The sequence below is a fragment of the Hemitrygon akajei genome, chromosome 11 (genome assembly GCF_048418815.1).
Source record: "Hemitrygon akajei chromosome 11, sHemAka1.3, whole genome shotgun sequence".
Taxonomy (NCBI): domain Eukaryota; kingdom Metazoa; phylum Chordata; class Chondrichthyes; order Myliobatiformes; family Dasyatidae; genus Hemitrygon; species Hemitrygon akajei.
In genome coordinates, this window is record NC_133134.1 from 43,324,332 (window position 1) to 43,345,551 (window position 21,220).

Sequence of the window (21,220 nt, forward strand, 5' to 3'; positions counted from 1 at the left end):
TTCCTTCATTAATATTTAGTCTCATCAAAATCAAAATCGGAATCAGGTTTATTATCATCGGCATGTGTCATGAACTTTTTTAACTTAGCAGCAGTAGTTCAATGCAATACATAATATAGAAGGAAAAACATACAAATAAATAAATAGATAAATAGGTAGATAAATCAATTACAGTATATACGTATTGAATAGATTAAAGATCGTGCAAAATAAACAGAAATAATATATATTTTAAAAGTGAGGTAATGTTCACGGGTTCAATGTCCCTTCAGGAATCAGATGGCAGAGGGGATGAAGCTGTTCCTGGATCACTGAGTGTGTGCCTTCAGGTTTCTGTACCTCCTACCTGATGGTAACAATGAGAAAAAGGCATGTCCTGTGTGCTGGAGGTCCTTAATAATGGACACTGCCTTTCTGAGACACCACTCCTTGAAGATGTCCCAGGTACTTTGTAGGCTAGTACCCAAGATGGAGCTGACTAACTTTACAACACTCTGCAGCTTCTTTCGGTCCTGTGCAGTTGCTCTTCCCCTCCCCCACCCCCACCCCCCCCCCCCCCCCGCTCCAACCCCACCATACCAGACAGTGATGCAACTTGTCAGATGCTCTCCATGGTACATCTATAGAAATTTTTGAGTGTATTTGTTGACATACCAACTCTCTTCAAATTCCTAATGAAGTATAGTCACTGTCTTGCCCTCCTTATAGCTGTATCAATATGTTGGGAACAAGTTAGGTTGGGAACTTCAAACTGCTCACTCTCTCCACTTCAATTCTCTGTGAGGATTGGTATGTGTTCCTTCATCTTACCCTTCCTGAATTCCACAATCAGTAGCATAAAACAAATAGAATTTGTTTGTATCTACTTGGTGTTGCTTCCTGGTCCAGAGTGACTTCATCATTTGATAGAACATAGAACATAGAATAGTACAGCACATTACAGGCCCTTCGGCCCACAATGTTGGATCTGGTTGGATGGGTGGCAGAGATCTCCTGGAATGAATATCTTTTTGGACCCTGTCCTTCATTAGTTCAGAATGAAATATCTCAAAAACAAAGTAAAATTATAATAATTTCATTGAGCAGCCAGTATTTGTTTCTTCCTGGTATAAGAGCAAATAAATTGCCTTTGCAGCTAACTGACTATGCTTGTTTGGCTGGCTTTGGATGAGTTGTGCACTAAACAGTTTACATCAGCCACAGACTTGGTATACACCACTCATAGGATTGGTTTTGAAGCTAGTATAGATATTAAAGAATATTTTCAAAATGAATTTCATTCTGGTTATTTTCCTCACTTTATTTCATTCTGAAAAGTTTGCATTTTATTTACAGCAGCATCGTTTGGCATACAGGAGAAGCTGGGTGGTATCCTCCCCAGGCAGCACAGAGGCAGGACTTGCTGTAGGAGGCAGGCTTAACAACGTGAACCCTTCAAATCTGGAAAGCAGCTTAGATACAGAATACACGCTGGCTAAGCAAGGCTCGATCAGAGGATAATTACATGTGCATCGACTCCAGCTTCAGCTGCTTCTGACAGACCTACAAAGCAGAGAAGACATCATCAGAGGCATTTCTTTTGTGATACAAGTTAGGTCCAGTCTGCAGGTGTTGTGCTGCTTCACAGTTCAGAAGGCTTAAGGAAAAATACAAAGGAGACAAGAAAAATTCCACCAACCGTCAGTGATATGAATCTGTCTTCATGAAGGAATAAAATACCAAAACTGATTCCATTGCAGAGAATTTACATGGGAAAAAATGGTTAAAGTCACACAATAAAGCAGGAACACTACCATTCTGAGAGATTTTTCATACATCTAATGAAACGGATCCCAGTGATGCAGTTCTTTTAAGAAACTGGTAAGCTCCTATTTTAAATCTGGCTTCTCTGTTTAGGTTTGATATTTTAACAGGGTGGCCAACATAATATAGTCAAGAGTTAACATAGGGATATTAATTAAATTTGTGTGAGTGGCATGGCAACAAAGCCAACAGTTTGACACGATGACTGAATAATAGGATCTTGGATTAACATGTGAAAAATGATGGTTTAAAATCTCTAGTTCAATTCGGTTGTGTTACTCACTGCATTGAAAACCAGAGGGCAATATTTCCACATTCTAAGATCTGATGACCTTGGCTGTCATGTACACATTTTTTTTAGAAGCCTTCATGTTCTTTCTCTTCAGTCAATTATTTTGCATTTCTCGATTAATGTTGTGATTTAAATCCTCCATTTCCAAGATATTTTATCTTTCAATGGCAGAAAACTTTAACCCTGAAGGTGATAAAACACTTCAGCTTATGAAATAGATACAGAATTGCATGAAAGTTATTTTGTATGAGTTTTTAATACTGAATAAATGTAGAGAACCTTATATTGAAAGCATTGTATAGCATAAAATGAAAGGATTTTAAATATAATCCAACTAATTTAGGTGCAGAATTATTATTGGAATTTTCATACATAAATCAAGAAGGATTCACAATAGAACTCCATCGACTGACTACTTGTTCAAATTATTTTAATGAAGAAAAGATCGCATTGTCATTTAAGGGAGGATTAATTCACAATCCTGTTGATGAAAAACCTCATAGTTAAACTGGAATTTGTAATCTATTTGAGTACAAAATAGCTAGAAATATACTCGACAGTACATCTTCTGATGTAGTTATATGATTAGTTAGTTAGATTAAGATGATGATATATTTAAAATCCAGATACATTTCTTTTTCTGACAACTGGCTTGTGGATTTGTTTATTCCGATTTTCATATTTATGGAACTATTTTATGTGCTTCTGTTCATTGTGTATTGTTCACATTGGACATTACCCTCTCAAGTTTTTCTGGCAAACTTGATAATCAATAATCAATAATCTTGATAATCAATAATCCAGAAAATGCAAAATCAGAGTCCATCCTTTTGCCAATAATACGTTATCAAGTGTTACCAACTTATATTCATTATTTAACTTTTCAGGGAATGGGAAGAGGCAATTGTGTTTGTTCTGAAGCAGAAAGCTTGCAAGAGAGTGTCATAAGGATGGAAGAAGTAGGCTATGCAGCCCCTCAAGCCTCCACCACTAGTCAGTAGATCATGGCCACACACACAAAATGCTGGCGGAACTCAGCAGGTCAGGCAGCATCACTGGCGTTTCAGCCTGAGACCCTTCTTCGGGACATCATGGCTGCACTAACTTGGGTCTCAGCTCCTCTTTCCTGCCTGGTTCTAAATACTCCTGATTTCCTCAAAGTCTATGAACGTATCACATCTTTGAATATATTTAGTAACCTAGCATCCAGACCTCTGGGGTTAGGTAGTTCCAAAGAATCACAACCCTCTGAAACATGAAATGTTTTTGCATCTCCATCTAAAATGTGCAATCCTTATTCTCAAACCATGTTCAGAATTCTAGTTTTCACCACTGGTGGACCTTTCTCTCAACATTCATTCAGTCACGGCAGTCATCATCTAATAGCTGTCCACAAATTATTCTGCAACTGGCCCATTTTCCAAACTGATTTTATCCCAACATGTTTCATGAACCTTTTTTTTAAAATTTTGATGCCCTCAGTAGTAATACTGTTCGTTTGAGTTTGATTCCCATTGTATTACATGCTGTGAAGAGGAGACCAATTGGAAGGTACCAGACAATGTGCTCTGTGCCATCGTGACAGTACCCACAGACCCGGCTCTGCAGGGAGAGGTGGCCAGATCGTACTTCAGTAGCTGCATGCAGAGGCATATCTAAAGAAATTCATCTGCTCTCAGTTTCTTCAAAGTTCAAAGTAGATTTATTATCAAAGTACACATATGTCACCATATACAACCCTGAGATTCACTTTCTTGCAGATATTCACAATAGAACAAAAAAAAATAGAATCAATGAAAAACTACACACAAAGACCAACTAACAATCGATGTGCAAAAGAAGGCAAGCTGTTCAAGTAGAAAAAGAAAACATATACAGTGGATTCCAGTTCATTGGAACACATCAGGACCAGTGCATTTTGGCCCAATTAAGCAGCTCCCCCAATTAGCCGAAGTATCATGGCAATAGTTAAAAATGTGTAAAAAAGACAAACTGAAAAACAGATTACATATTTAAATGGAATACAAAATGTATTAGAACACTACCAATACTACTACAGTATTATAAAACTATGTATTAGTTCCTAATAGTTATTGACAGAAGAATTCATCCAGTGTGCTGCTGTATTCTCTCGATTGACTGTAAATGAGCAAAATCAATGCAGACACCTAGTACAGAAAATGGACTGCTTTCATACAATGCTTTTGCCAATTGCATCCTCCAAATCTTCATTTTCATTTTAATATTCAAGATAATTGTCGATATCTTCAAATTTGTCGAAGTTCTTAATTTGTTGAAGTAATAAAATCATTTCATTTTCACTCACGACTACTTCTGACGTCTCCAATCCTGAATGCTTGAAATCACAGTGAGCAAAACAGTTCTGAATTGTCTTAATGCTTATTTCTTGCTGACTATCAATGACAAAAATCTCTTCTTTTTGAACACAAACACACACAAATGATGCTATATAAAATTTGTTCACTCTAAGCACAGTAGCCACACAAGTGCATGCAACTGATACTAGTTAGAAAATGTTCAGCCCATTTTGTCTCTTAGCCCAATAGCGTAGTGCCCCAAATTAGTGAAGGGAGTCCCAGCTATTTTCTCAGATGGTTTTCGCTGCTTAAGAGTTCTAGCTGTTCTATGTGATATGCAAGCCGGTACACAAGACAGGACAGTATGACATGGAGAGCAAGCTGTTACCCACGCAGCAGGCTCCCCCTCTCCGCAGAGCTGATGAATCCAAAGGAACAGCAGAGATCAATGCAGTCTGGCACCAGTGGTGTCACAGGAATTGCCAATCTGTTGGACTTCCTTAGGGACTCCAGCTCCCGATTTATTCCCAAGCCTTTCCCATGAGTGGGTATAGCCACAGGGCAGCAAAGGTTTGAGATCAGAGCTTTTCTTCTCCTAGAAGAGCTGCCAACCACAGCTGATGAGCCCCTCTGCCCGACGCGACCTTTAAGGAGCCATTAACCCTCCTTTTGCCCCTTCTATTAGTAGAAACAGTTCCACCAGGCTTAGTAGCTAAACCAGTGAAGGTCAAGAGGCTGGACTTGGTTGTCAAAGGCTATTTGAGATGCATGAAATTGGGAGCATTTAATAGATAGTGGAAGCTTATCCCCCACTACCAGGCTCCACATCACTGAAGCCTGGAAATGACAGTGGAAGGCTGCCTCTTTACTAGGTCTGAGCCAGCAATGTGTTCTGGATCCGCTGCTAATATCTAACCTACTTTAAGCTCAGGATAATAAGGCATCCAGGAAAAGAAAATCACTTCACAAAATTGACGCTGATTCTACCCGATGAGGAAACGTCGCACTGATCAGGGAGCTGTTCTTAGGAAATGATATTAAACTAAGATCTTCTCAAGTCATTCCCATGAAGGAAGTCAATGAAAAACAGCAGCATTCATCTTGGATATTCAGCTCTTTATTTATCCGTCAGCCAATCACTGAGACAGATTACTGTGTGTTTTTAACCATTTGACGGTTTGATTGAATTGACTTTATTTCTTACATCCTTCACATACATGAGGAGTAAAAATCTTAATGTGCCATCTCATCTAAATGTGCCATGTGCAATTATAGTAATTTATAATGAATAAGATAGTCAAATAATACACTCAAATCAATGTGAGTTCATCAGTGCAAAATGGCATTTATTTACATTCCAGTCATGACTCACTTCAAAAAAGTATTTCATCAACTGTGAGAGTGCTAGGCATGTTCTCTATCTCTTCATGTAGGGCTACTATAATTAATGATAGGACAATTAATCATGGGGCCTGGAGATGGGAGAGAGCTCTTTTCCCATCTATTGCTTTTCAACTACTCCTGGGTTAATTTGTAATACATTGGAGATCTGACTGGGCAGGTCTTGGCACGGTTCTCTTTTGCATCCCTAATCTGATGCACAGGAGCAAGGAGTGATGCCATTCCTCATGCTGTGTCCTCTCAGTTTAGTGTTGGTTCGGGAAATCTGCTGGAGGTAAATTGCTTACCTAGATTTTTGCACCTCTCTTCTTCCACACTGAATTCATCCCATGATATTATCCCATGACTCGTGCTGTTCTTCCCTGATCCCATGTCAAAACCAAATGCCATTCCGTCTCCTGAACAGAATGTGCCAGTCATTACATTCCCAATTACCCACACTCACCCCCTCTCCACCAAATCTTTTTACACACTAAGTGACAGGGTTTGTTGCAACACCTCCATTCAACACCACCACCCCTCCAGCAGCAGAGACATGTTGCTGGTCTAGGTCTGGGATACTAAGATTGACCTGGAGACTGACTGGGCAATGCTTAAAACGTGTGAGGTCTCGGGGACAGGTGAAGTTCCCAATGGCCGAAATGATTATTTCAGCTCAGCTACTGAATTCATCTCATTATGCTCACTGGAATGGATAAGAAGCTTTAAGCATACACATGTTGTTGATTACCAAGTCAGTGGGTTCACCATAGCCTCACCCAGACTGCCATAGTTTCAAGAGTAAAACCTTCGATTGGCATGGATAAAGCTTCAAATTAAGCAAATATATCTTCTTATTGCATCGATTATTTTAACATTATATGATGAACTGTTTGTGTAATTTAGCAACACCTTTCATTAGCTACAGGTTACACCATTTTATTTAAATTTAGTTCAATCGCAAGTGCAGATGTTCATTTTTAAAAATTGGTCAAAAGATTCATTGTACTCTTCTGCATTGCAAAGGGCAAAACTCTAAAAGTTAAAACCAAAACATGACTATTTGTATTATAATCTTGAATCAGTAAGCTAGTTAGTAACCGTTTGATTTGACTGGAGACAATGACAGCCTGGACAAGGGAATAAAAATTCCAATTTAAATGAGACGACAGCATACCATTTTCTGACACACCCTAAAGTATAATTTTCTCATCACCATCCTGTTCAGAAGCGCATCACTTCCAGCTGCTTACACCATTGAAGTGAATTCCTGAAAACATATGTTGATGCATTCATTACGGTCAGCAAAAAAAATACTCAAATCTAGGATAGTCATTTAAAGATTAGTGACTGATAGATTTATTTCAATGCTGTTAATTTTGAAAGCATAACCATGATTCCATGTCAAATTTGAAGATGTGATTGAAAGCATATGATCTTTATATGTATTGCCTTGCAAAATTAAATTGGCATTATAATTACCTATCTTCTGTCTGTCATTTGACCTAAATCTGACTGCAAAGAAAAGAACATGCCATGGTTAACTGGTTTTGTAGTAGCTGTACTTAAGCTGTAAGATATTGAAATTGCTCTTGCATCTGCAAAACATATTAGCTTCTTACCATACATAATTTTAGTCAGGTACAAAACTAGAAGTGGGTCTTTGAGAAAGGGTGGATGATACATGACACACTCTGAACACCAAATTTATTTTATAACCACAAGAAACTTTGCAGATGCTGGAAATCCAAAGCAACAGACACAAAATGATGGAGGAACTCTGCAGGTCAGGCAGCATCCATTGCAACAAACAGTCAACATTTTGGGCCGAGACCCTTCTTCAGGACTGGAAGGGAAGACGCCAGAATAAAAAGACCATTAGACCTAGTTGTATACTAGTTAGACTATGTATAAGACATAGGAGCAGAATTAGACATCTGGCCCAGCAAGTCTGCTCCGCCATTCAATCATGTCTGATCTGTTTTCTATCTCCTTCTCAACCCCTGTTCCCAGCATTCTCCCCATAACCTTTGATGCCATGTCCAATCAAGAACCTATCAATCACTGCCTTAAATACACCCAATGACCTGGCCTCCACAATCGCATGTGGCAACAAATTCCACAAATTTCTCTGCATCTCTGTTTTGAAAGGACACCCCTCTATCCTGAGTCTGTGCCCTCTTGTCCTAGACTCTTCCACAACAGGAAACATCCTTTCCACATCTACTCTGTCTAGGCCTTTCAACATTCAAAAGGTTTCAATGAGACCACACCACCATCCCCCCATCCTTCTGAATTCCAGCGAGTACAGACGTAGAGCCATCAAACGTTTCTTGTATGATAACCCTTTCATTCCTGGAATCATCCTTGTGAACCTCCTCTGGACCCTCTCCAATGGCAGCACATTTTTTCTAAGTTGAAGGGCCCAAAGCTGTTTACAATACTCAAGATGAGGCCTCACCAGTGCCTTATAAAGCCTCAGCATCACATCCTTGCTCTTGTATTCTAGACCTCTTGAAATGAATGCTAACATAGCATTTGCCTTCTTCACCACTGACTCGACCTGCAAGTTAACCTTTAGGGCGTTCTGCACAAGGACTCCCAAGTCCCTTTGCATCTCAGATTTTTGGATTTTCTCCCCAATTAGAAAATAGTCTGCACATTTATTTCTACTACCAAAGTGCATAACCATGCATTTTCCAACATTATACTTCATTTGCCACTTTCTTGCCCATTCTTCTAATCTGTCTAAATCCTTCTGCATCCTACCTGTTTCCTCAACACTACCTGCCCCTCCACCAATCTTTGTATTGTCTGCAAACCTGGCAAACAAAGCCATCAATTCCATCATCTAAATCATTTATATACAGCATAAAAAACAGTGATCCCAACACCAAACCCTGCGGAACACCAATAGTCACTGGCAGCCAACCAGAAAAGGATCCTTTTATTCCCACTCGCTGCCTCCTACCAACCAGCCAATGCTCTAACTATGTTAGTAACTTTCCCATAATACCATGGGCTCTTAACATAGTAAGCAGCCTTATGTGTGGCACCTTGTCAAAGGCCTTCTGAAAGTTCAAATATACAACGTCCGCTGCATCCCCTTTATCTATCCTACTTGTATTCTCCTCAAAGAATTCCAACAGACTCGTCGGGCAGGATTTTCCCTGAAGGAAACTATGCTGACTTTGTACTATCTTGCCCTGTGTCACCTAGTACTCCATAACCTCATCCTTAACAATTGACTCCAACATCTTCCCAACCACTGAGGTCAGGCTAACTGGTCTATAATTTCTTTTCTGCTGCCTTCCTCCTTTCTTAAAGAGTGGAGTGACTTTTGCAATTCTCCAGTCCTCTGGCACCATGCCAGAGTCCAACAATTTTTGAAACATCATCTCTAGTACCAGCACAATCTCTAACACTATCTCTTTCGTAACCCTAGAATACAGTTCATCGGGTCCAGGTGACTTATGTACCTTTAGGTCTTTCAGCTTTTCGAGCACCATCCCTCTTGTAATAGTAACTGCACCCACTTATCTTCCTTTACACAGTACAACATCAGGCTAGTGTCTTGCACAGTGAAGACTGATGCAAAATACTCATTTAGTTCATCAGCCATCTCCTTGTCCCCGTGATAATTTCTCCCGCTTCATTTTCTAGTGGCCCTATATCCACTCTCATTCTCTTTTATTTTTAACATTCTTGAAAAAACTTTTACTTTCCACTTTGATGTTATTTCCTAGCTTGCTTTCATATTTCACCTTTTTCCTTCTAATGATTTTTAGTTGCTCTTTGGTTTTTTTTAAACTTCCCAATCCTCTATCTTTCCACTAATTTTGCTTTGTTGTATTCCCTTTCGTTTGCTTTTACAATAGCTTTGACTTCCCTTAATAAACACAAAGTACACTGCAGATGCTGTGGTCAAATCAACATGTACAAACAAGCTGGATGAACTCAGCAGATCACGCAGCATCCGTTGAAACGAGCAGTCAACGTTTCGGGCCGAGACCTTCCCTTGTCAGCCACGGTTGTACTATTTTACCATTTAAGTGTTTCTTCATTTTTGGAATACACATGTCCTGCACCTTCCTCATTTTTCCCAGAAACACACGCCATTTCTGCTCTGCTGACATCCCTGCCAGCAGCTCCTTCCAATTTACTTTGGTCAACTCCTCTCTCATACCACTGTAATTTCCTTTACTCCACTGAAATACTGCTACATCAGACTTTACATTCTCCCTGTCAAATTTCAAGTTGAACTCAATCATATTGTGATCCCTGGTTCCTATGGGTTCTTTTACCTTAATCTCCCTAATTGCCTCTGGTTCATTACATAACACCCAATCCAGTATAATTAATCCCCTAGTAGCTCAATGACAAACTGCTCTAAAAAGCCATCTCTTAGGCATTCAACAAACTCACTCTCTTGAGATCCATTATCAACCTAATTTTCCCAATCGACCTTCAGGTTAAAATCTCCTATGACTACCATAACATTGTCCTTTTGACTCGCCTTTTCATTTCCTGTTATAATCTGTGGCCCATCTCCCAGCCACTGTTGGGAGGCCTGTATATAACTTTCATCAACATCCTTTTACCCTTGCAGTTTCTTAACGCAACCCACAAGGATTCAATATCTTCCGATCCTATGTCACATCTTTCTACTGATTTGATGCCATTCTTTACCAGTAGAGCCACACCACCTCCTCTGCCTACCTTCCTATCCCTTTGACATAACATATAACCTTGGGCATTCAGCTCCCAACTACAACCATCCTTCAGCCACGATTCAGTGATGGCCACAACATCATACCTGGCAATCTATAAAATTGCAACAAAATCCTCCACCTTATTTCTTATAGTACTTTCATTTAGATACAACACCTTGAGTACCGAATTTGTTATCCTTTCTGGCTCAGCATCCCTAATGATTTGATACTCAGCCTGTTGGCTACAATTACATCCCATCACCTGCCTGCCCTTCCTGACAACCTGACTTCATGCTATCATTACTTTTCTACCACCCATCCTATCCTGAGTCTGGCTCTCACTCCCCTGCCAAATTAGTTTAAAACCCTCCCCAACAGATGTACAAACCTGCCCACGAGAATATTGGTCCCCTTTGGGTTCAGGTGCAACCCGTCACTTTTGAACAGGTCATACCTCTACCAGAAGATCAAAGAATCTGAAGTCCTGCCCCCTGCACCAGCTTCTCAGCCACGCATTTATCTACCAAATCATCCTGTTCTACCCTCACTGGTGCATGGCACAGGCAGCAATCCAGAAGTTACCACCTGGGAGGTCCTGCTTCTCAGCTTTCTACCTAGCTCTCTAAATTCTCTTTTCAGGACCTCTTTGCTTTGACCTCCTATGTCATTAGTACCAAAATGTACCAAGACATCTGGCTGCTTCCCTACCCTCTCCAAAATGTTGTGGACATGATCAGAGACATCCCTGACCCTGACACCTGGGAGGCAACATACCATCGGGGTGTCCTGTTTTTGTCCACAGAATATCCTGTCTGTTCCCCTCACTATCGAGTCCCCTATCACTACTGCTCCCTTCTCCCTCTTTCCCTCCTGCACCACAGACCCATACTCAGGTGGTGGGAGGGGAAGCAGGATAGCTAGAAGGTGATAGGTGAAGCTGGAGAAAGGTAAAGGGCTGGAGATGAAGGAGTCTGATAGGAGAGGAGAGTGGACCATTGGAGAAAGGGAAAGAGGAGGGGCACCAGGGAGAGGTGATAGACAGGTGAGAAGTAAGAGGCTGGAGTGAGGAATAGAAGAAGAGGGGAGGGGGAGAGAATTTTTTTTACCAGAATAAGATAAGATAATATAAGAAAGATGATGAGAGGCATTGATCGTGTGGATAGTCAGAGGCTTTTTCCTAGGGCTGAAATGGCTATCATGAGAGGACACAGTTTTAATCTGCTTGGAAGTTGGTACAAAGGAGATGTCAGGGGTAGGTTTTTCATGCAGCGAGTGGTGAGTGCGTGAATGGGCTGCCGGCGACGGTGGTGGAGGCGGATACAGTAGGGTCTGTTAGGAGACTCCTGGACAGGTACATGGAGCTTAGAAAAGTAGTGGGCTATGGGTAACCCTAGGTAATTTCTAAGGGAAGGACATGTTCGGCACAGCATTGTGGGCCAAAAGGCTTGTATTGTGCTGTAGTTTTTCTATGTTTCTATGTTTCTAGAAGGAGAAATCGATATTCATGCCACCAGGAGGCTACCCAGACAGAATATAAGGTGTTGCTCCTCCACCCTGAGAGTGGCCTCATTGTAGCACAAGGAATCCTTGGATCAACATGTCAGAACAGGAATAGAAATGGGAATTAAAATGCTGGGCTACCGGGAAGTTCCACTTTTGGCAGATGGAACAAAGTGCTCGGTGAAGCGGTCTCCCAGTTTATGACGGGTCTCACCAATGTAGAAAAGGCTGCATCAGGAGCACTGGAAATAATAGATGACCCCAGCAGATCTGCAGGTGAAAGACTCACCTGGAAGGACGGTTTATTTTGTGCATATTTATTGGATGTAGACCTACCTCGATGATCATAATTTTCACAACATGCATGGGATTTTTAAAGGATGTTGACATTCTGTTTTGTACTTGATTAGACAATATTTGTAAAGTCTAGAAACTTTGCTTTCTTTTGGACTACTCTGGAGAGGCCGAGAGGAGGATCTTGATGACTGGGCATCCCAGGATCTCCATGCCTTCCACCAGGCTTGTGTCCAGGAGAGGTCACTCCAGGGCCACTGTCCATTGTCCTTTGAGACAGATGGATGCCTTTATCATCATCATTAACAAAGCATATAATAATCATGACTACCTTTAACATTTAAACTGAAGAAAGTGTGCTCATCATCAGAGAAGTAATCTGGGGTCATCAGGGGGTTTGTGTCTTTCAACATCAGACACTCTCGCCCAGGCGACCCAGCCAGAACTGATCAGGCCTACCAGCCTTGGTCCGTGGCTCACGCCTCTTTCTGTGATGGTTCTGGTGGCTCTTTTATTTTCAGCCCCCGTAATTCCAAGAAGGGAGCAGGTTTTGCACAGCAAGCGTCCAGCAAAACATCTGCACCCCTCCACTATAGGCTCGCATTGTGCCCTCTCCCCCTGTCTTTGGCACTGCTCTACCAGATCCTGGTGTCACTTCATTGAAGCACTTGGTTGTTACCAGGAGTCAATAAGGTCAGGAAAGCAGAGTGGAAGTTCAAGGCTTAAAATTTGCTCTGAATTTTTTTAAAAAATCTGCTACTAATGTGAAGAGATTTTGCCTCTTGTTATCTCCCAAAACATTCTCCAACTTTTACAGTTGATTCTCTCCCTAAATAGAGCACAATTGTGTGTCTATGAAACTTAAATATTAGTTACTTTATAGCATATATGTCAGACTCAAGGCAGATATGTCAGATCTTTGGCCCGCAAGATAATATCTAATTACTATTAAAGCTGTCCCCAGTAATCGAAGCGCCTATGGCGTATGATATGGCTAATGCTGAGTTTATTCAGGTACCAGGTTTTCAGGGTTTTAGTGTTTATTCGGCAGTCTTGCTCGGCAGTCTTCTTCATAAGAAACAGAATTTGTAAAGTGAAACACTTTGTAGTTATAGCAGAGACTGAGACACATGAGAGCAGGCTGAAAAAACGGAGGCAACGAAAGCTGCGTTCGCACGCGTCCGACTGATCCGGCCCGCATGAAGCTGCATTTTGCTCAATCCTGCCCGTGACCTAAAATGAGTTTGACACCCCTGCTTTATAGGAACTGCAGTGAAGGTTGCTGAAGGGTGAATCAATCAATCTTTACAAATAAAGAACTACATCGGAACACAGTTCTTAATGTTATTTACAATGATAGAGCTGACATCCAAAAATTGACACAATTATCATGGAATTATTTCTTAACTGTTCTCAGAAAATGGGGAGTTGTCATCTGTTGTTTTTCTTCAGAATCAATAATAGAAGTTCTTATTTTTTAATCTGTACGCTGCATACATCATAATGCAGTTATTCCCTGAATGACCACAAGTAGTGGACCAAATGGCTGCAATGGCATAAGATGAAGAACTGCTATGGGCTTGTTCTTGTAGAAACATGGCTCCAAGACAGCACTCATGCATTATCAATCTACAGGCCTTGACTCTCAGAGATATGGGCTACATTATTATTTTAAAAATATTTTTGGAACTGTTTTTCTGTGATCATAATTATACTTTCTGTGTGCTGTGTTTGTTGCTACTGTGCTTTGCACTTTGGCACAAGAGAAATGTTTTGTTTGACTTTGTATAGTTGAATGACAATTAAACTTGAACTTGTGTTTACTTGTATCAGTTAAACCAATGGATTTCAACACAGTTCCACTTTAACTGTAGAATAATTGATTATATAGCATGCTGATGTTCCAGAGTAGAAAATCAAGGCTGAAAAATTGCTTTGGACTTTAATAACCTGCCACTAAAGAGCTTATGCATTTCTTTTAAAATCTCCTCTAATTACTATGACAGTTGATATACTGCAATATTAATTATAAATAGGTCATTGTCAAAAGGTTTGTCTGTTGATTTACTCTAAGTACCAATAGAGGAGAATGCATTTTTTTCATATTTGGAAAAGAAACAAAATAAGATTACTTCGGTGATGGGAAAAAAATGAGGAAAGAATGGAAAATGCTGGAAATACACTGCAGGTCAGGCAGCATCTCAGAAGTGCAAAACAGCCTGGATTTTTTTGTGTCAATATTTTTCACGAGAATCCAGTTAAAATAAAATACTGTTAATCTGACATCCCATGTTCAAAAGTCCCAGTGGTTCAGCATCTGACTCACTGGGGTTGATTTCCTGCACTCCCTTTAAACATTCATGGTTATTTCCATGCTCCCATTAAACACAACAGTCCTTATTCCCAGTGTCCTTTTAATCTCATCAGGGCCTTTTATCCTGCAGTCCTTTTAAAATAATTAGTTTTATTACTTTGTTTTAACTGTAGATTCAATGACAGTGTCACTCATTTGACATTTAATCCAATAAATAAATAAAATTAAATATATCACACAATCTCCACTCTATTTCCAATTTGTAGGCAGTGAGTCAATGTTCAATGCAAAGAGTAGCCTTGATTGAAACATGTCAGAAAAAAAACATTTTCTCACTATTTCCTCTATTCCCCACTCTGACCTTTCACCTCGTCTCACCTGCCTATTACTCAATGGTTCAATGGTTCCATTTAATATCACAGAATGTATACAGTGTACAACCTGAAATTCTTACTCTTCACAGACATCCACAAAAAAGAAGAAAACCCCCAAAGAATGAATGGCAGAAATACGTTAGAACCCCAAATCCTATCCTCCCCTCCCCCCATGCACAAGCAGCAGCAAAGCATCAAGTCAAGTCAAGTCGCTTTTTATTGTCATTTCAACCATAACTGTTGGTACAGTACACAGTAAAAACGAGACAACGTTTTTCAGGACCATGGTGCTACATGAAACAATACAAAAGCTACACTAGACTACAGACCTACACAGAACTGCATAAAATGCACAAAACAGTGCAGGCATTACAATAAATAATAAACAAGACAATAGGCACTGTAGAGGGCAGTAATTTGGTGTCAGTCCAGGCTTTGGGTATTGAGGAGTCTGATGGCTTGGGGGAAGAAACTGTTACATAGTCTGGTTGTGAGAGGCTGTATGCTTTGGTGCCTTTTGCCAGAGAGTTTGTATGAGGGGTGCAAGGGGTCCTTCATAATGCTGTTTGCTTTGCAGATGCAGCATGTAGTGTAAATGTCTGTAATGGCAGGAAAAGAGACCCTGATGATCTCAGCTGACCTCACTATCCGCTGCAGGGTCTTGCGATCCGAGATGGTGCAATTTCCGAACCAGGCAGTGATGCAGCTGTTCAGGATGTTCTCAATACAACCTCTGTAGAATGTGATGAGAATGGGGGGTGGGAGATGGACTTTCCTCAGCCTTCACAGAAAGTAGAGACGCTACTGGGCTTTCTTTGCTATGGAGCTGGTGTTGAGGGACCAGGTGAGATTCTCCACCAGGTGAACACCAAGAAATTTGGCGCTCTTAACGATCTCAACGGAGGAGCCATCAATGTTCAGCGGGGAGTGGTCGCTCCGTGCCCTCCTGAAGTCAACAACCATCTCTTTTGTTCACATTCAGAGACAGGTTGTTGGCTCTGCACCAGTCCATTAGCCGCTGCACCTCCTCTCTGTAAGCTGACTTGTCGTTCTTGCTGATGAGACCCACCATGGTATTGTCATCGGCGAACTTGATGATGTGATTCAAGCTGTGTATTGCTGCACAGTCATGGGTCAGCACAGTGACCAGTGGTGGATTGAGCACACAGCCTTGGGGGGGCCCCCGTGTTCAGTGTAATGGTGTTAGAGATGCTTTCCGATCTGGACTGACTGCAGTCTCCCAGTCAAGAAGTCCTGAAGAGGAAGGTGTTCAAGCCCAGTAGGCTCAGCTTTCCAATCAGTTTCAACCCTCTCCCTCTCACTCCCGCACTTGGTCTAGCAGAAAGCATCAGACCCCCCCCCCCCCCCACCACACACCGTGCAAGCAACAGCAGAGCCCCCGAAGAGACCATGATCTAGAGTCCAACCTCTGTTCACCCCAACTGTCTGACATCCCACAGGCTCTCGCCCTCCAAGGGGCAGAGAGGTATCACTTCCCCCTGTGTCCACTCCTCCTCCTTTCCTTTCTCCTATGGTCCACTCTCCTCGTCTACCAGATTCCTTTTTCACCTTCCCCACTCACCTAGCTTCACCCATCACCTTCCAGCTAGCCCCCTTCCCCTTCCTCCGCTGTTTTGTTCTGGCATCTTCTTCCTTTCTTCTCAGTCCTGAAGAAGGTTCCCGGCCGAAACATCGACTGTCAGTTGATTTCCATAGATGCTGCCTGACCTGCTGAGTTTCTCCATCCTTTTGTGTGTGTTGCTTCAGTAAGAAACATGTTGGATATATCAGTTCCCTTCTACAATTAGAATTAGTACAGTCTGAAAATGTGATAAAACAGAAAGTATAAATTGCATCAGTCATGTGAGTTAGATTTACTTAGTACTTTTCTTCATGAGTTTGATTGCAAGCAACCAAAATGTCCATTTTTTTTAATATAGAATTCCTTTTCTCCTCAGTTTATTTGCCACTGCCTGGCACCACCTCTTGTCTTTTGTACTCTACAAACAAAGCAGCAGAAAGGAACTACACTTCCAGTGCCAACTTTTAAAACAATGAATGACACCAAGCACAATAAAATTTAAACTTCCAATCAACTATTATTGTCAGATTAGCTACTCTCAACTTTGAACCATGATCACTCCTAGTCTATTGAATGAAACTGAAATGTTCAATTATTTACGTTTGATTAAAATCCTGCAGATTTAAGTGCGTCTGATAAGGATGAAAAACTGGCAAGTACACGTAATTTGAGACATTGCTTTTCCATTGCCATTGTAACATGCTTTTAGCTTTTATCTTAAGTGGTACTTTACTGAAGAGCTAAATAAAAAGACAAGTGTTTCATCATTATCTAGATTCTCATCATTCCTCCCTCCTGCCATTCCATTTCTCACTGATGATACATATCCTGCTGTTTGCCAAGGCCAATAAAGCTGTTGACACCTCCTGCGACCTTCACAGAATAAATTCCTTTGCTCCATGTTTTATGGTTACTGTGAAAAGCAGCCAATTATTTTGAATTTACGGATATAGCAGAGTAATAGTCCCTTCTGGTCCAGCAAGTAGTGCCGCTCAATTACACCCACCTGACCCTTTTACAACCCCGTACAGCTTTGGAATGTGAAAGGAAACAGGAGCACCTGGATTAAACCCACACTCTCACGGGAGAGTGTTCAAGCTCCTTACTGACAGTAGTGAGATTGAACCAGGACTGCTGGTGATTTCTTCATCCCTGATACCTTTCTTCACTTTCTTGTCTTTGATTGGGAAGTCTTGCATTTCGTCTCACCTCGTGTAAGAAGAAGCAATGCTCAGATGATAGAGAGGAAATACTCACAACTTAATGCAAAATATGCAAACGAAATTTCCTATGTCTGCAGCACTTGAACAAATTGACAGCCCTCTCTTTTTCCAGCACAGTTAAGTTTCTAGACCAAATAACTCTACTTTTCTCTCTACAGATTCTACCTCAGCTGCTGAACGAGTTCAGTATTTTCTGCACTTGTAGCTGAGGATTCTGAACTAGCTGAAGACTTAACCCACTTGTGGAAATGTTGAGCAGGTCTGGCAGCCTCTGTGGGGAGGAAACCGGGGTTAATGTACCATGCTGGAAACTGGAAAAATAGAAAAAATGGAAGTTTCAAATTGTAGAGTGAAGGAGAGATAGATGGGACAGAGGGAACGTATCTTGGTAGATTGACACCAAGTTGCTGTTGATGAAGGCAGTGAGAGAGGAAGTAAGCAAACAAAGAAACTTGTAAAACCTGTAAAACCACAATCAGATCTGTTTGAGAGACCCAGCAGACAAAGCAGTGTTGGTGGAGAGTGAAAGCATGAATTAATCTTGCAGAATTGGCCAGTGTGGTATTTAATTAAGGTCATTTATACGTTATTTGCTGCTGCTGGAAAACATAAGGCTGTCAGGGTGGCAGTTAATTTTTCCTAATCATTCCATTGAAGACATACTCTATCAATAACTTAGAATGCTTATTCCTGAAAGTCTCAAAAGTAACTTCAATTATAAAGTTGGTTATTATTCATTTGTAATCCTCCTCCAGCTTTACGTTGTCTATTTTCTCTGGTTTGATATACACTCATCATTTTCCCAAATGGGACAAAATGGGAATGGAAATAAGTGACTGGATATTTTTCCACCTGATATGTGATGATTATTAATACTATATGGAACAATTGAACATCTCTGTGCTTTTTTAATTTTGGCTTTAATAATGTTCTGGAGAAGAGGGATGCTTATGTGAGAATGCTGCTCTTAGACTACAGTTCAGCATTCAACACCATAATTCCCTCCAGGCTCGACAAGAAGCTCAAAGACCTCGGCCTTCACTCTGCCTCATGTAGCTGGATCCTGGACTTCCTGTCAGATCGCCAGCAGGTGGTAAGAGTGGGCTCCCTCACCTCTGCCCCTCGGACCCTCAACACAGGTGCCCCTCAGGGTTGTGACCTAAGCCGCCTCCTTTACTCTGTCTATACCCATGACTGTGTCGGCACCCACAGCTCCAATCTGTTAATTAAATTTGCAGGTGATACTACATTGATTGGTCTTATCTCAAACAATAACGGGGTGGCCTTCAGAGAAGAAGTCATCACCCTGACACAGTGGTGTCAAGAGAAAAACTTCTCCCTCAATGTTGCAAAAACAAAGGAGCTGGTGGTGGAGTACAGGAGGAACGGAAACAGGCTAATCCCTATTGACATCAGTGGATCCGGGGTTGAGAGAGTGAACAGCTTCAAGTTCCTTGGTATACACTTTACAGGACCAAAATGCTCTGGGACGGCTTCTTCCACCAGGCCATCAGACTGATTAATTCACACTGACACAATCGTATTTCTAAGCAATATTGATTGTTCTGTTGTATATCTTACTGTACTTACTATTCTTTACAAATTACTATAATTTGCACATTGCACATTCAGACGGAGAGGTAACGTAAAGATGTGTATGTGAAGGACGTATGAAAGACAATTCAATTCAATTCAATGAAGTAAGTTTACAATGAAAAAGACAGAAATAAGAATCAGAGGAGAATTAGAGAGAAGTGGAGACCCTTAGGGATTATATATTAGCAGGTAGGACTCAAGCAGCTGTAGGTTCATTCACCAATGGTAGAACAATAAAAGCAGAGGGCACACAAGCGACCAGGATAGCAAAAAACAAATTGCTTAATGGGATGAAGTTCTTTGTGACAAATAAATACATCAATCCAGATTTCTTGAAGGCAAAATAATGCTTCAATAGGGCCGGAAACTTGCCTTCTGTTGCGCTAAATGCAGAATTTGTTACCAGCTGAGCACTGTACTCAGACATAGACTATCACATTATAGTTACGTCAATATGTAGTACAGGTCATTTTGTCCATGAGCATCAAAACGTAGATTTGTGATGGAAAGCTTCAGGTAGAGAATAATGGAGATAGTTCTTGATGTATTCTTTCCATCACATTTCCCGAGAATGTGGGTTTTTTTTTGGAATTATTGGCATTAATTCTCAGAGAAGTGGCATAATGAAGTCCAAAAGTCACAGTGATGCAGTAAGCAGATAGTGGGCATTTCCAGCAAGCAGAAATGGATCCTTTAGAAAACAATATGTGTTCAGCTGAATTTAGCCAGCAGCATAGTTCAGTCTATTGTGATAAAGCACAAAAGAGAATAAAGGGCCCCCGATTGAGCACTTGGGATTAATATTCAGCCCAAGCAGTCGTCAGAGTAGAATAGAAATCCAGAGATAAAGCCAAAGAGATTGGCTCAAGTATACTGAAGCAAGTTGTCGTAAATCAAGCAGAAAGAACTGGAGCACTTAAATACTAAAATAGATATAATTTAGAGAATTGATTAAAAAAAAGTGCAAGACCAAGAATGATGGATATTTATTATCACAAAATAGTGCACTGAAAATTACTTCTATCCTGTTAGATTAACTATCAATAACATTTTTCAGTTACATGTAATAATATAAAAGTAGTTGGCTTTTTGAATAATTAAATGCTTAGAATATCTAGTGAAGTAAACTATCGTCCACTTACCAGCTTTATTTAAAACATTATGTAAGTATAAAATCAATATTGAATCTGCTTCAGGCAGTACATTCAAGATCATAACAACTTGTTGCATAAATCACATTCTTTATAAATGCCTCCGGCTCCTCCGCTAATTACCTTATGTAACACGACCTCTTTTGCCTATAGACGCTGCTTCTCCTTTTATCAAAACTTCAACTTCAGTGGCGAAAAAGACATCTATGTGTGTATGTTTTGTTTGCACAGACTGTCTTAGAGAGAATGTTGCAAAATCTAGCATGTAAAAAAATTGTAATTTAACATTAAATTCTTCAGATATATAGCTTATATTTTCTCTGACTTTATTCATGCATAATAGCTAATGGCAGCAAGCTGTGAAACAACCATACAGAATTGAAAGCAACGTATTTGCAACATAGAACAATGCTTTTTCTGATGTAGCAGTTTTCAAGCATGTAATAGGTATCCCATTGAATTGCTGCCACAGAAATGTAATTTGGATATGTCAAGAATCAATTTTTCTTGAGGATTGCTTATGCTCTTGCTGGAATCAGAGACATTCTGATTCTTGTCTCTATGTGAGAGCAGGGTCATTTTCACATCGAGAATGGGCACTGGAGTCTTCGAATAGAACTGATCACTCACTAGTGGAGGGCCAGGAATTACTGTAGTGACTTCCTGCTGTTCTTGCCAAGG

The 21,220-nt window shown here is 40.6% G+C and overlaps 1 protein-coding gene across 1 annotated transcript in view; it reads left to right on the forward strand.

Moving 5' to 3' along the window:
* Positions 1-1,430: 1,430 nt before the first annotated feature.
* The window catches only part of tex2l (testis expressed 2, like), a 99,507-nt gene continuing 79,717 nt past the window's right edge, over positions 1,431-21,220 (forward strand). The window contains exon 1 of the mRNA XM_073060725.1: positions 1,431-1,860. The gene's annotated coding sequence lies outside the window, so the exon portion shown is untranslated. The remainder of the gene's footprint in view (positions 1,861-21,220) is intronic.